Source organism: Ornithorhynchus anatinus, chromosome 20 (assembly GCF_004115215.2).
Source record: "Ornithorhynchus anatinus isolate Pmale09 chromosome 20, mOrnAna1.pri.v4, whole genome shotgun sequence".
Classification (NCBI taxonomy): Eukaryota; Metazoa; Chordata; class Mammalia; order Monotremata; family Ornithorhynchidae; genus Ornithorhynchus; species Ornithorhynchus anatinus.
Window position 1 is genome coordinate 4979025 of NC_041747.1, and position 16865 is coordinate 4995889.

Sequence of the window (16865 nt, forward strand, 5' to 3'; positions counted from 1 at the left end):
GTTCCCTCTCAGTTGCCGTTTTCCAGTCGCTTTTTATCTTGGTGCCCGGCCGCTCTTAAAGTGAAAGGCTGATTCCCACCCTCTCTGTCTCTCCCCCCCCCCACCAACCTCCCCCCTCGCCCCCTCTTTTTTTTTTTTTAAAAGAGGAATCCTTATGTGCGAGGAACGCATGGAGCGATCACCTTCCCGGCGATTAAAAAAAAAAAAAAAACACAAAAACACAAAACAAAAGTTGCCCCGAGACCCAGCAGAGCGCTTCCAGTAGTCAAAATAATCAACCCTCTTCGTTTATTTATATTTTCCTGTAATCACCGTGTGCCGGGCTGTTAATCAGATGGTGGAAAAGTGCTGGGTGTCTGCGTGTGTGTGCATGCGTGCGTGTGTGTGTGTGTGCTTGCGTGTGTATGTCAGAAGAAGCTGCTGTTGGTTTGTGTAAGAGCCCAGATGCGCTCGTGTGGAAATTATAAAGGCAGGGCCAGGCAGGCGGGCGGCCAATCGCCACTGGGCTCGTCACCGCAGCCTCCTTCAGCTCCAGCCCGGCTAATTAATCCCCCCTCTCGGATAAGAGACACACAAACCCAAGGTAGGAGGCTGCTGCCGGCAGAGACCGCCCAGGCCACCTAAGATTCATTTGGAAATGAGGAAGGAGCCCTCCGCCCTGGCGTGGCCTTAAACGTGTTGGCGATTGGGAGGACTTGGCCAAAGGAACAACCCTTGGTTGTCTCCTTAAACGGCTGAAGTGTGAATGCAGGTGTTTTCCACGGGCATCCATCAGCTGACGATCTGGGCCGGGGGGGCGGGGGGGATCCTCTCTTTAAAGACGAGAGAGACTTAAATTCATTAACGTGCGCTCCGAGTCCAATTACGTTACCCTTTTCTCTTAATAGCCTGTAGCCATAGGTTCGGAGTTGGCTTTTTACGATGTGGCCAGCGCGTGTATGGCAACTTCGTGTGCGTTCCAATAAAACGTGCCTGTAAAGTTCACATATGGAGGGTTTCGGGAACGCTGACGTTAGGGGAAAAAAGCGGGGGGGGGGGGCTTGATAAAGTTGTATAGGTGCGGGAGGGAGGGGTTGATCCTTTTCTCGACTTTTCTAAATACGGAAATGGGAAGAAACTCGTGATCTTTCTCATGCTGGCTCTCAAGTGAAGCCTGTACTTAGGTCTAGAGAGCATCTTGCCCCCCATCCTCCTTGGGAAGACTTCTCCATCATGACCAGAGCAACGGCGGGCCGAAACAGGCAGTTTGGGAAATATTGGCCAAATAAAATAGCTAGTGATTTTTTCCCCATCATCTGGGCCGTTTATTTTCCCGGTGAACTAATCGCGAGCCCGGCTCGAATAATCGTGGACGCAGGTGGGACGTTAAGAGGCCCCAGACAAGCCGGCAGATAACTAACCTGCTGACATTTGGAAGGTTTGGGGTTTCTGCCGTGTTCGTAGATGTGTAATTAAGAGAAGAGGTCCCTTTTTAAGTGTCCACGATAGTGACCCGAATTTGCCAAGAGTCTTGACCGTCAAAGGGCTTCCGCTTAGAGCCTTCGGTCATTTACTTCAGAAACGCAACGTCTAGTGTTTCTAGGGAAAAACAAACCCCAGCCGATGACCCAAGGATTTGTTTTGTTTTGTTTTTTGAAGAAATAATAGACTCCCGGTTTTTTAAAACTGTAGGAACAGAAAAGAGAAAATGCCCGAATCGGAAACTTTACCTATGCGGTCATGTCTAAGCGAGGCCTTTTTTTGTTTGGGTTTTTTTTTTTTTATTTTTTTACGGGGGGAAGGGAGGGAGAAGAGAAATCCACATCCACTCGAAGAATGTCCCGAGCAGACCCGTCGTTTGATATGAAAACCGCGATCGATAGCGGGGTGATGTCTTTGGGTGACGGATCTCACCCTGTGCTGACTGGGTGGAAGACGTTCCTTCACTTTCTTCCCCTTCTTTTTAAACCGGCACCGCTTTCGCATTAATGTAAGCAGCAAGATCGCGTCTCTTTTTCCTTTTTAAAAACATTTCTTACCGGGAAGGGAGGAATCGTGGCGTTCACGTTTCGGGGCGTTTTCGACGTGAAAATGGCCAAGTAGCATTCCTCCCCGGCCCCGGTAACCTGAGCCGGAGTTGAGCGAGAGCTAAAAGAAATAGATATTCATATTGATGTCTGCTTAGTCGTATTGATGTCTGTTTCCCCCCCAACCCCAGACTGCGAGCTCATTGTGGGCAGGGATTGCCCCTCTCTCTATTCCTATATTATCCTTTCCCAAGCGCTTAGTACGGTGGCTCTGCACCCCAGTAAGCGCTCAATAAATAGGATGGAATGAGTGACAAGTCCCCACGGGGCCTTCGCCAGGCTGTGTCGGGCGGGTTCCCAGGGAAGTCCGTTTTTGTCGTGCCGCTCGCCACCACCACCACCACATCGGGACCCGGTGGCAGGAGGAAAGGGCGAGCAGGTGGGCCGGCAGACTAGCCAAGTGGCCTCCCAGGAGAGACCGTGAAGTCGCCCAACTCGGGGAGAGCCCCCGCTTCTCGATTTCCCCCTCCTCCCCCTGTAAATTCCCACGTTCACCTCGCTCTCCCTCTCTTCCCATCCCCTTCTTCGTTTCCCACCCGTCTCCCCTCTGCCCTCCCCCTCCTCCCCGGGTCTGCCCGCTTTCTGTCCGGGTCCCCCCATTCCCCCAGCCCCCCAACTTTGGCATCGTGGGCAGGTCCCCTGCCTTAACACGTTCTGTCTGTCCTGCGGTCGAAGGGGATGAAGATGCTCTTGCCCAGAGGTGGCCACGGATGCTTCTCCCTGCCAAGCCCCAGCCCCCGCACTATTCGCTTTTCGGCCTAACCTGGCTTCGGAGGGAACATCGGAGCGGGTTGGCACAATCGTCTTCGGGGCCACCCGGGGCTTGCCCCCCCAACCATCCTTGGCGGGAGAAAAAGAGGGGGCGAGGGCGACGGCTACACCCGTTAGGAGGAGGCTCCCAGGGAAAGCGGGGAGCTGCAGTGCAATTCCCGTGAAACGAATTGGCTGCTTTTGGTCTCCAGGACTTCTTTCTTCTCTATCAGAACCTTTGCATTAGATCTGGGGGACCCTTCAGTGTGGGGGGAAAAAAAAAGAAACCTAAACTCATCTTCCAAAGAGCTAATGATCTAGTTCTTACTACTGTAAATAAAGTTTCGCAAGGAGAGATGTCCCTATTGCTCCAAAATCTGTAGCCACCCCCCCCCCGACAACGTGATATTTCCAAATAACTAAATGAATTTTCAGCTAGGGTTTGAGGATGGAGGCTCCTCCACCCCACCCCCACCCATACTGAATTGACCTTATTAGATTTAAGACCCATTTTGCTGCCTTCCAACTCATGAACATGTCATGCTTTTTCATATCTTAAGTTATATAGATAACTGAATACTTTGCTTTACCCTCTCGAACACCTTTTTTAAAAGTTCTTATTTGGGGAGACTAATTAAAAAAACTACTGAGGAAGATTTTAAAATTACAAATAGAAATCCCCATTTGTTAAATATAGCGATTCCATGCCAAGTCATTCCGGTTCATCAGTTATAAAATCTCATCCATGCTTGAAGGATATAAAAGCTTCATAGTTTTAAAATAACACGCATTCAGATATCTTCAAAGTGAACCAACAGTTGAATGATAATGGTGGAAATTTGGTCCCGTCAAAGAGAAACTAAGAGACTTGTGCTTTAACAACTAACTGTTGGATGTGTTTGCCTTAGTAGGATATTTGGGAGCACTGAGCTATGGCTTGGAGGTTTTTGTTGTACACTATATTGAAATGTACTCTGCTGCCTTAAAGTGTAAAATGTGGCAGCCTTAAAAAGTGAGCAAATGGCAAAGTTTTATTATTATAAATCATTTGTGATTAAAATAAACTCGTTAAAATGATTGGAATCGTAAAAGTAGAAGGCATTAAAAAAAAAAGATTCTTTCCCGAAGTGCTATTTCCTAGACTACCCTTCCCTCCCCCCCCCCCAATTATCCAGATCTTCTTACACTACTACACGCACACTGTATTTTACTATTCAGAAGTTTCAAAATGATGTGTAAATAGCCTCCCTATTAGCCAAAAAACTCAATTATGTTGAAGAATGTGTGGGTACAAGGTTTCTGTGTTTTAATAAAGCTAATTTGAAAACTTGAGTTACAGGTTCATAAATTTCAGCAATGGTGTCCTTTCATGTGGAAAAAATGAATTGGTTAGTTAGAGCACATGCACACATATGTTAAGTGCTTCCATAGATATTGCTTTGGGTTTGTGTTTTTTTTTTCATTATCCTAGTGGCTATGATTCTACATGCAAGTATTCATGAATTTAAAGTTTTATTTTTTTAATATCATCTTATTGCACTAGGGAGATTAAAAGAATATGAAGTTGAGTTTATTAAATTATTTATCCCTATTGCTGGAGTGGCTTTGAAGGCTCATTGTATCTGATTTCTGTTTGTTTCTGAGTGCTCACTCTAGCTCTTTCTCTCTCCAAGCTATTTCATCTGTATCATTCTGCCAGACAAAATAAATTTCTTGGTATTTTTTATACTAGAGAAATTAAAGATGGATATTTATGGAGGATTTTCTCTGTCACCTTACCTAAAGTGAAATCGAGGCTCTTGTCCAGTAATTTCAGTTAATGGAACCTGTATTTTTTTTTCCCACATTGTGGTTTCAATTAATACAGGAATTCTTCCCAAAAAAGTCTAAGAGCTTAAAAAGTTCCATTAGTTTCACAAAGTGATTGCATTCCATGTTTATAATGTTCAGAGTTCGCTTTCCGTAAACTATCTTACTGTTATAATTAGATGTTTTCATGCTACTTAACTTTCTATGACCTTGTCCTAAATGTGTAGATAATTTGGGTTTTTTCCCCCCATTGGAAGAGAAATCTAGAACCTTATAAAAGTTGAAAAGCAGTGTGCTTCTGAGCTTTATCTTCAACTTGTAAATTATTACTTATGATCTTTAACCTTAAATATTTCTCTTAGCCCAATCTCAGTTGGGCCTGTTTGATCTCCACTCTCTCAACCTCTCCCAACTGTTACATAATGGTAACTGTTAAAAGTCTCTGAGCAATATGGAGGAAGTATTAAAAGCTCAAATGTTCCTATGCTGCACATCCCCTCTCTGTCACGGCACCTTCCACCGCCATTGTTATCTTAGTAATTTTTCAGTTGCATTGCACTTTGTATAGTTTCTAGTGAATTTTCACTGTTGCAGTGTACAAATCTTCAAACAGAAAAATGCATTGCATTATTCATTTGTTTGTCTTCTGCAAGGGCGAAAGCAAAGCCAGATATTCTGAGGTCCACGGGACTTCATTTAAGCCACAGGGTAGTGTGGTGTGCGTGCAAATATACGAGGGTGTAGGTATGTAGTATTTTTAGAATACACCTTTTTTCCTTTTTTTTTTTTTTTGGCTGCACCCAGAGAGAAGTATGGAATCAGAAGGGATTAGCACCTTTTAATCTGTTACATCTGTAGTGGGTCATCCACGACTGCAGAACTCATTACTATTTCATGCTGTATATGATTAAGGAACTGAAAATATTCAACACTGACCTTGAGAATAAAGCTGTATGGGTGGATGATCAACTTCCAGTGACTGTGTATCTAAAATAACCTTTCCCATTGCTAATTTATAATTCTTGAAATTTACTTTTTAATGATAAAAAGCAAAAACTCCAGGGGATTTGAATTTTTAAAACTATAGAAAAAATGTAGTGAATATTTGAAAAGTATAATTCCATTATAACATTTATTTTATGATCTATTTCATAAAATATGTAAAGTGTAGCAGAAAGAAAAAACAAAAGTAGGGAAAAAACACTTAAATGTTAATGTTTTTCAGGTTGATAAGCACATGGCTCATAAAAGAACTGTCATTCTGACATTGTGTTAAAAATAATCACTTTCATTCCTCTCTCTTCGTTTTCTGGCTTTTAATGGTAATGGGTTTTACCTAAAACCTGACCCTAAGAAGTCATTTCTGATGGAAAATGTCTGTTCTGTTCTTTAAAGTTTTTGCATGTACATATTTGGACTAGCATTAAGAAATGAGTAGTTTTAAAGGGTTCCTATAACCTAGAAATAAATCAGGACGCCAGTTTTAGTGGGAATAGGAATAGTTTTCAGGCATTGAGAGCGTTCCAAGTTATTTGGTAATTAGTGATAAACTTCATCCTCTCCAATGGGGTAATGTTTTATGGTATGCATCCTAATCATGTCTGAGGTATATCTTTAACTTTTAAAATTCTTTATATGTACAATTTCTTTAGAAAATGCCTAAAGCAAATACAGGTTTTGATGGTCAGCATAGTTTGTTACTGTGACCGGCATGCATAGAACTCACAAATAGTATTGAAAAAGATATTAAACAGAGGATTCCTATGCCAGAAATTTGGAAATAGTCATCTTTAAAAAAGCACAAATTTTTTTTACTTCTGCTAGGAATAACAGTGTTTGTTTTGAATATCAGCTCCATTAACTCTTGGATGGCAGAGGAATGGCTTTTTCTTACCATTTTGCCAAGGAAAATGTCAGTATAGGCTATGCTAGTATGTATTTATGCATTAGACCTGTGAATATATTTTACAGTTTATATGCCAGGTATGGACTTTAAAAGCATGAGTCCATTATGGCTAATTACCATTTTTTGAGGGGGTATTAGACCTAACATAGTAATAGCAGTAATTGTGATATTTGTTAAGCGCTTTCTGTGTGCCAAACACTGTACCGAACGCTGGGGGGCTTTCAGAATACTCAGTTTGGACACAATCCCTTGTCCCACACGGGGCTCACAGTCAAAGGGGAGGGAGAAAAATCAATCAAATGCATTTATTCAGCGCTGTGTGCAGAGCACTGTACTAAGGTAATGTCAATCGCCATATGGTGGGAAATCGTTCCATTTTTTATTTGAATGAATCTTGTTACCTACTTTACGGAATAGTCGAGGCAGTTTCATTTCATTTTAAAGGGGTACGTTTAATGGAAGATAGATATTATAGGCATCCTTTCCCTTGTATCTATCCCATCCCCCTCACCAAGCCCAAGTATTTATACAAGATGCTTTGCTCTCTATTTTTGCTTGGTAATTACATCGGTAATTTTAATGTTATGCATGCTTACAGGCCTATTAGGAGAAAAGTTATTGCATTCTAAATGATTCTAAAGCCATTTCCAGTAAATGTTTACTGGACTCTCTCCTTTTTCTGCTCTGCAAATAAGGTTTCATCTTCTGAAAGGATGACTTTGAGCTCTACACGTAAAAAAAAAATAATAAAAGGAAATGGCTAATAAACATGGAATTCTTGTTGGCATTGGGAGGTATACCTGTATGCATAAATAGGTTAGCGGAGACATCAGGCACTAGTTGTCTAGTTGTGTTCACTCTGTCCGTTGAAAGTATGTTATTGGGCTTTAATTGTTGAAAATAAGGAGTTAGACCATTTACCTATCCCATTTTTCAGAACCACATTGTATACATTGTATCTAAGCAACGTGTTAATGAAAAATGGGTAAGTTAGATTGCTTAGGAATACCCATTCACATTTGTTTAAGTTGCCTTTTGCTCTGGTGCGGTGGACTAAGGAAATCTTTTTCAGGCTAAATTTAGTACTGCCCTAATCTATACCTGGTAGCCATTTCTCAATAAGAAAAAGTGTGTTTTTTTCCTGCAAATCCAGTTCTTCATTTGTTTTGCTCACCACGCTGCATTAGCACAGTTTTCCCCTGTGTGCATCTGCCAGGCTACAATTTAGCCACGGGCATCTGTAGACCTTGTGGTGATCAGTATTGCAGGCAAAAGCCATATGTGTTTAAATAAAAAAAATCTCTTTATTTCATTTGCTGTTTTAACTGGATGGATAACTTTTGTGCCTCAAGACAGAGGAAGGGAAAATACAGAAATAATTAATTGCCTCTATTCTTGAGGCAGTTTCATTTTCCCCCTCCAATATGGAATGCTTGTCAGCTTTCCTGATAAATGACTGCATGTATTTGCATAGATTTTACATTAACACAAAAATTAGTTTTATTTGTGAAAAACTAGTTTACATAATAATGTAAAAACCTAGTGTTATGGATTATGTTTCCAAGTACAGAGGACTATAGCAAGATTGCAATTTTCTTATTTCTTTCAAAGAGGGCCCTTTATGATAACCATTTCAGGGTTTAAACCTTACCTTTCATTGCATATGTATCAGTCCTGAAAAGCTTTTGTCTGAAAATATGGACAATCGATAGTTTTCAGGGGTGTTTTTTTGTTTTGAATTCACATTGACTTTAATTGTTTAGGACTTATACTTAGTCACATCCATTTGGGAAAGCTATCTTTAGAAGCCTTCCAACTGCACCCACACGAATATTTTAAATTTTCTGGTTATCCGATGTCCCCATTGGTGAGTGTTACCTATGCCATCTGCCATATCCTTGATGTTGCCATTGAACATTCCAGGTGCGTGAATTTTCATTTTCCATAGGTTGTAGTCAATGGATGATTGCTGGTCTTGAACAGAATTTCAATGTACTGGGAAACCTTTTCTTTTTATACCCAGCTCTTTAGGTAAATTTTGTTACCCGACAATTCTAAACTACACTGGGAATCCTTACCTGCACCGTTTTCTTGAAACAAATATTTCCAAATCCTTGGTGGGAAGTGTCAAATGTTTATTCATCCAGCAGTCCAGGATTTTTTTTGACTAGAGGCAACCTGCTAATTGTGTGTTTCTGGGTTGTGGGAAATTCAGAGGTGCAAATTCCAAGTGCTGCTGTTGCCTCAAAGTTCTGCATAAAGCAATTCTTGATCCTCGCGAAACTGCTGTACCTAATGGCAACTTAAAGTAAGGGAGTGCCTTCACCACTCCTTGAATCTGGGACACCCTGGGTGCCAGCTGTCACTGCTCAGCTAATGATGACAAATGCCCCTCGCTATGCAGATTGCCGAGCTTGCAGGCTGCCGTGAAAGGCAACCAGATTACCTTTCTTCAGATAGCAACTTAACCTTTTAAACTCAAGTGTCAGAACGAAATGATCTGCAGTGAGAGTTTCAATATCTGTATCTCCAAAAATTGAAATCGGAAACTTTTCTAAGGCTAGGACTCCATTTTAGACTTCAATTAGGAAAAAAAAAATAAATAGAAAAGTCAAATCATAACCCACTTGAACATCGGCTGTAGCTTGATTGAAGGAGTTTCCTGTGTGTGGACACAGTCCGTATCGCCCTACTATGCCAAGTCGTTCATTGAATTAAGAAACAAATGCCTTAGCCGATAGTTAAAAGCACAGTGACCAATCCCAAGGCTACGTGGGTGGATCTTGCTTAATGAATGGACTATCCGAACCATTTTAAATTTGAAAACTTATTTTTATAATTATTCGGAGAAACCCAAGTCTTCAGACAGCAAGATAACATAAATACCGGAAAGTTCTTTACCCCCTAGTAGTCAGCTTTCACAGAATTTACCCACCTATGAAGTAGATGCCTTAGAGGTAAAAATTACCCTTCAAATTAATCAATTGTATGTATTGAACACTTACTGTGTGTAGGGAAATGACTGCTGGATCTATGCCATCAGCGATTGATGAAGGTTTCTGCTTTGTTGGTTTTGTTTCGGTATTTGTTGAGATCTTACTGTGTGCCAAATACTGTACTAAGTGCTTGGTTAGATACAAGATCATGAGGTTGTACATGGTCCCTGTCCCACATGGTGCTTACAGTCGTCTAATGGAAGATCTACGTAGGGTGATCCTTGAAGTGGAAAGGAGCAGCAGGGATCCTAAAAAAGCAGCTGGCTAATGTAAGTGGTGAAAGCTGCAGTGGCTACCAAGCGCCTGCTGGGTCATGGCATTTTGGCACAACACTGACACTTTGGTGAGGTCCCTTTGGTTGTAAATTCATCCAGTCGGATTGATGGAGCCTTACCGTGTGCGGAGCACTGTACTAAGCGCTTGGGAGAGTACAACACAACAATAAACAGATGCATTCCCCACCCACAACCAGCTTGCAAGTCCAGAGATGGGGAGGAGGTTAAATGACTTGCCCATGGTCACATAGGAGGCAAGTGGTGGAGCCAGGAACAGAATCCGGGTCTCCTGACTCCTAGCCCCGTGCTGTTTCAGCTAGACCACCCTGCCTCTCCCTCTTCCCTCTCATCCTGCTGCCTCCTCTCGTGGTGGTGTCAGTATTTGTTTTTTGTTTGTTTTTAATATACAGAGCTGTGGTTTAAATTTTAAAAGTAGTATCTTCATTTCCAGTGACATACTTTAGAATTCTAATTCCAGTGTGATGTGCTTTAATAAATCATATATTTCCCTTGTTAATGCAAATTGATGCTTGGTTTAGCGGCTGTAATCATACAGTAGTTTGTTTATTTGTGGTGCTTAAAAACATTCCGTCATTAGTTATCATACTGCAAAATTGCCTAGAATGAGTGGCAGAAGTTTAAAATGTATTCCATTAAGAAAAAAAAATATCATTGGCCAGTTTAAGCGAGGGCTAGACCTAATAGTTTTCTGAAATTATTCATAAAATGTTTCTAACACAATAACAAAATGGTAGATTGCTTTGTTGTAATGGTATTCATCAAGTGCCGCCTACTGTTTGCAGAGTGCTGAATTAAACATATGGAAAAAATTCACAAATGAGAATTCTGCCTGGTTCCAGACCCTCTTTCTCTTTTCTCACTTTGTGTATCCCTTTCTGCCCCATCACATCTAACACACTCATTTTTTTTTTCTTTTTCTCATCCTTTATTCCTGTCCCCCATTAACAGCACCCATACAATGCTAGTAGAATAAATTCAATTCTATCCCAATATTTTAAAATGTGGGTTTTTTTTTCCATACGGAATGTGAATGCTTATAAATTACACCTTCTATGATGGAACAATATTCCTTAAGATCCCAAGCCGTTTCTCAAACATAAAATGCCAGTCAATCCATAGCATTCATGGGAGTGTTTACTCCAGGCAGACTACTGCAAGTGTTCTAGGTAGAATTTCTCTTTTTCTTTAATAATAGTGGTATTTGTTAAGTGCTTACTATGTGCCAGACACTATACTAAGCGCTGGAGTGGATACCAGTAAATTGGGTTCTCTGTCATCATTGGTAGGAAAACTTTGCCAAATGTACGTGGTTCGATAGGCTTTATTCAGTACATTCAATAAAATAAAGTGTGATGTAGTATTTTGCATATGGCTTTCCCTGCAGCTTGCTGGCTTGTTGAATGGGTAGCATTGAAGTGCCGGGCCTATACAAAGGAAACAGTTTCATGTTTAGGGTTGCCCATCTGTGTCATATGGTGGCTTATGCGATGGGAGGTGTTATCACATGAATCCTAATGCACAAGTAGTTCTTTTATGAACTCTTCAAGTGCTCGGAGGAGTTTATAAGTTGCTCACTCTATTGTGTGTCACTCCCATATGACACGTGTGCATTCTGCTGAGCATATTTTGGAGGTAATTATACCTTAATGAACCCTGGAACACAGCTTGTTCGCAAAGAGATTTATTTTGCCACTCTAGTCTGATTCCTGAGATTTGGGAAAATTGTTCTAACCCATGTCTGTCATTGGGGTTTTGTTTCTGACGTTAGATTTCTTAGATTAATCTGATTTTATTTTTACAGGCATTAAAAATTACTCGTGAATTTGAAGATGTGGTTAAGCCTTTTAGTTTACTTATTTATTTTTATGTATTTGTTAAGCACTTATTCCGTGCCAGTCACTGTACTAGGCGCTGGGGTAGGTACAAACTAGTCAGGGTGGACACAGTCCCTTATCCACCCGGGGCTCACGGTCTTAATCCCCATATTTCAGGTGAGGTGACTGAGGCACAGAGAAGTTAAGTGACTTCCCCAGAGAGATACAGCAGACAAGTGGTGGAACTAGGATTAGAACCCACATCCTTCTGACTCATAGGCCCGAGCTCTGTCTACTAGGCCATGGCCTTTTCTTTCAAAACAAACAAAAAACTATTTCTTGTTCTCTAATGGGGAGTATAATTCTACTCTAAGATATCGTAACTTAATTATAAATGAAATTGCAATATTAGCTCTTTGAGGGACATTTTTTTAAAATTCTGGCAATCAACTACAGTCAACTTGGGTCAACCTGAGGAGGACCCATTAGGAATATGGTTCTTTGGATGGGAAATAGGAAGAAATAGTAAGGATAGAAAGTCCTTGTATAAAAAGTATTGTCCATTATGTTATGATTATTTTTCATTAGATTCTCCCACAGATATGCAAATAAAGAAGCAGCCCAATGGAAAAAAAAAAATAGATTTTGTGTTTGAGTTGTGGCTTCTAAGTACTAGTAGTAAGAAGACATATTCTTTCTGTATCTTTTTACGAAATAGCCAAGGATCCAGTGTCTTGTAACACTCCAGCAGCATAAAGTTGCCTTGAATTCCATCAACTGGCATTTGACTGGAAGACTCAAAATTCTAATTTGGTTTCAAGATTTCCAGCATTCAGTTGTCAGGAAGCCTTAGAGTTCAGATTGTAAACTACTTGACTATTTTAGAATGTAAACTAGGGACCATTGTTTAGTTTGACTCTCTCTCCCTCCCACCCTTCTTCCATTCAAGGGCCTCATTCATTGCCTCTGGAGGCACTCAATAAATCATATTGGTAAAGTGAGTGACACTCTGACATTACTCCACCTAGGAAAATTACAGATTCTCAGACTACGGACTTCTGCGAAAGATAGACCATAATTCAAAACCACTGCTTAAATTTGAACTCTAACTCCAAAGAATTGCCATCTTTTGGCTGCTAGTAAAATGGTGTTGTCCCAGAATTCCTTCTAACATTCACAGCCTCTCTAGCTCTGCATTTAGGGTAGATGTATGCAGGTGTTCAGGGAGTTTTAGCTGATATCACTCACAACAATTATCATATTGTTCCAAAATCAAGATGTAACTAGTTGTTTTTTTCCTTGTTATTAACTCTAGAGGCTAATCTTAAAATAGCAAACTAAGCAATTTCACTCACAAGCCCTCTGGCAGCTGAGACCCTTAATTCCATTTTCTCTTCCCCTTGCTTACTTTCTCCTCCTGCCTCCCCTCTTCAGAGCTTCTGTGATCAGGAGTTGTTAGGAGGGAAAAAGCAAAAACAAATATGACCTCCTTTCTCTTCTCTGCCTTCCTCTGTAGATAGGTGGGTTGGCCTCTCTCCTTCTCCAGTACTCTGTTGCTTCACCATTCTTAAATAGAGCCTCCAGCCCTCCATCTTTTGCCCTAGATCGAGTGTGCAAGTGGATGTCAAAAAGAAAATGCAGAAAGATGGCATTAAAAGAGAAAAGGTGGAAAAACAAAAAGAGGTGACTAACAAAGGGTAAGTTTCAGGTGCACATCGGTGCAAAGTTACTGGGGAGAGGTATTTTTCCACTGAAAAGTCTTAAATCTCTGGATACCCATCAGTCAGTGGTTTTTGTTGACTTACTATTTGCAGAGCAGAACTAAGCATTTGGGAGAGTGCAATATAAGGGAGTCGGTAGACACATTCCTGCCCACAAGGAGTTTACAGACTAGAGGGGGAGACAGGCATTAAACTAAATTATGGATATGTACGTAAATGTCACAGGGCTGAGGTGAATATCAAGCTTAAAGGGCACAAATCCAAGTCCAAGGGGTGTGTAGGACTATGACGTCAGCATGAGTGCTTGACTGACAGATTACCTCCCAGCCCCATCAATCCACCTTCCTACCACAAACCCTTCAGTGAACTTCCTAAAATCCAAGCCAGTTGGGAGTAACATGAGGAAGGTGACAGTCATCACAATTCCCGAGCAGCAGCCGTCAAGTGGGGGAGCTTCTTGATCAATCAGGAGGTACATAGGAGGCAGTGTCACTGGAAGAAAAGGCACCTGTCCCAACTCCGGCCAGCGAGTGCCTTTGAGTTATACTATGCCGAGTTTCACTAAAAAGACTACTAATATTTGATTCTGACAATATTGGCTAGCTCGATGAGAAATGTCATTAGAACTGTTGAGAAATATGGGGACAGAATGTGTAGTGTTTGTCCCACCTGCCATTAAGTTCACCCTATAAAAATGGGGCAGGCAGTTCATACCTAAACCACAGACATGCCTCACGCACGTCCTGAAGATCATACCACATGCGCACATGCATGAAGAATGAGGTAAACCCAGATGTGCTTCTGATGGTGAGACTTTTTATCAGTGTGAGAGTGGGGGTAAATCCATCATTCTTATTTGTTGAGCACTTAAGGCGAGCAGAGCACCATGCTACATGCTTAGGCAAGTACAATGCAATAAAGTTGGTAGACACTTTTCCCTGCTGGAAATCCCTTCCATAGTACGAACAGGTAGGGATTATCCTTTGCAGCACTCAGGCATTGCTCTTTGGAGTGCGTGGCTCTGTTCTTGTTTCTGGCTCTTAGACGATTTTCTTGAAGCTTCTGCTCAAAAGAGAATCCTCTCCTAAATGTGAGTGCCAGACCAGTCTTTCTTGTGCTGCCCTCTAACAGTTGGCCACAGCTAGTCACTAGTTAAACCACCTCCACCCAGAGATCAAAATTCAGTGTAAGCACTCAACCCTGCTAAGGTGGTGATTTTTAGCTGAATATAGGACTAGCATGCAACCTTAGTCTCCTTAAGGCTACCAACTGTCAGTCCTCTTCTCTTTATTGTTTCTGAAAAGCAGTTCATAATCATCTGCATGTCTTAAAGTGTAAAATGACCTGACATATTTCTTACATGGGCTGACAATTGATGTTCAGTTAATGGACATTTTTTTTTTTTTTGGCAGAAGCAGCAGCATCCTGAAATGCAAAAAGTAGCATTTTATCCTTAGGGAAATTCATGCTTCCTAGAGCTAAAAAAGAGTAGTTCGCTGTTCCAAAACCTTCAATTATGTCCCACATTATTTTTGATCAAAGGCATCCAAAGAAATTACAGCTCTTAAGCATCACTAATGCTGTATCAATACAGAGTCAACAGGAACTACTTGTGTATGTAATCGTCATCCAAAATAATTTCATCTGCCTATGTGTGTGTATCTGTCTCATGTCCACCTCACGGAGCACAGAATGATTCCTTGCACTTCAAACGTGAGAAAACACTTTGAGCTTAAAATCTAAGAAATAAATGTGTGCAAAAAGGAGGTTTAAAAAACGTGTTCTCCAATGGAGAGATGAAATGTCTGCCCCTGTAAGCTTGTGAAAAGACAGTGTCAGGCAGCAGGAATGGTCCTGCCCCACATTACTTACCAGTCACAAGGGGATGATTCATTGATTCAGTCATATTTATTGAGTGCTTACTGTATGCAGAGCACTGTACCAAATGCTTGGGAGAGTTCAGTACAACAATAAACAGACACATTCCCTGCCCACAATGAGCTTACAGTCTAAAGAAGGGGAGGCAGACATTAATATAAATTGCAGCTATCCGATGATGCTCCTCTAGATTATAGGTGCCCTATAGGCAGGAAACTTGTCTACAAACTGTATTATATTGTACTCTCCCAAGTGCTTGGTACAGTGCTCTGCACATGGTAAGCACTAAGCAAATACCGTCCATGATGGAGAATGGAGAAGACCTGAAGTACTTAGGTACTGATTCTATAATGAAGGGAGTTTCAGATTCAGTGGTGAATTAAAATGATGTATCCTTATTTGCATTCTCAGAGAAGTTTGCAAGTTCAAAGATCTTTGTGGGCATTTATAGATTTTTTTTTAATAAGTTGGCATGGAGTGTGTTCATTATCATCATTATCATCTTCGTCAAATGTCGAGCACCAACTCTGGGATCAGCATTGTCTGGAGTTTCTCCAGGAAGAGAAAGAAGAGTACCTTACCCCTTCAACAAACTAACAGTCTAAAGGAGGTTTTTGTTTGGATCAGTGTCAAAATGAATGCAAATTCTTTTTTCTGAGGGTGTTTTAATATAGGGGTGTCAAAAAGGAAAAAAAAATCCACCACACCAGGCATTATTGTTTAATGAAGTGGTGTCTTTATTTGCTTAGTAACTGAGTAAGATGCATAACCTGACATCACTGTTGAATAAGAAGCTCTTATGGATTGGCAGGTTCTCACTGGTGCTCTTGTTTTATCTAAGCTTCAGCAGGAATGGGCAGGAGGTCATTGGTGCCCGACAAAAATAAAAGCCATTCAGTTACTTCCTCCACCACAGAGGGAGTAGATTTATTTCCCTGCCAATATCCACAAGAAAGGGTCACAAAGAGAAAACCTTCTGATATCGATACCTGATGGATTTAAGCCACAATGACACACCGGCACTTTACATATAAAGATATCCTACACGGGGCCATTTTGTGGTTGATTGCAACTGTTGCCTACTGGATGTTCAAGGGATTCTCTTTTTAAAGCTGAGTCTCAACAGTATTTTCAGGCTCCCTTTCAAAAACTGTGGCAGTATGTACAAATAAAGCTTTTCGCAGCACAGAATGCACATAAGGGTCATAATGGTATTTCTCCTGCATTAGTAACTGTTGGGAGGAGGGATAGGGTTGGGATTTTTTTGTTTGTTTCTGTTTTTGCTCTTCTGTCAAAGTGAATGATAATCAAAACCCACACTTGCAAAACTGGTAATTGGGTATCGACTAATAGCCATCTTCCATAAGTATGCTGAAGAAGAATGTTGCTTTCAGTTTGAATGTCTCTTAAAAATAATGCCTGCGAAATATTAAATAGGTAAATGCTTTTTATCATTAAAGCGTAAATGCTTGATATTTGAGTCAGGGTTTAATTAAATGATATCTGTCTTAGCTGATGAAAATATAATGTGACAAAACCTCTGTCAGTTTTCTTCCTTTCTAATAACGTGCTGTCATGACCAGTACTAGACACATGTATCATTTGGATATTATTAATGAATTCTGCCTG

The 16865-nt window shown here is 40.9% G+C and overlaps 1 protein-coding gene across 8 annotated transcripts in view; it reads left to right on the top strand.

The window, feature by feature from the left end:
* The window catches only part of NBEA (neurobeachin), a 395298-nt gene that overhangs the window by 267180 nt on the left and 111253 nt on the right, over window positions 1-16865 (top strand). The gene's annotated exons all lie outside the window — the stretch shown is intronic.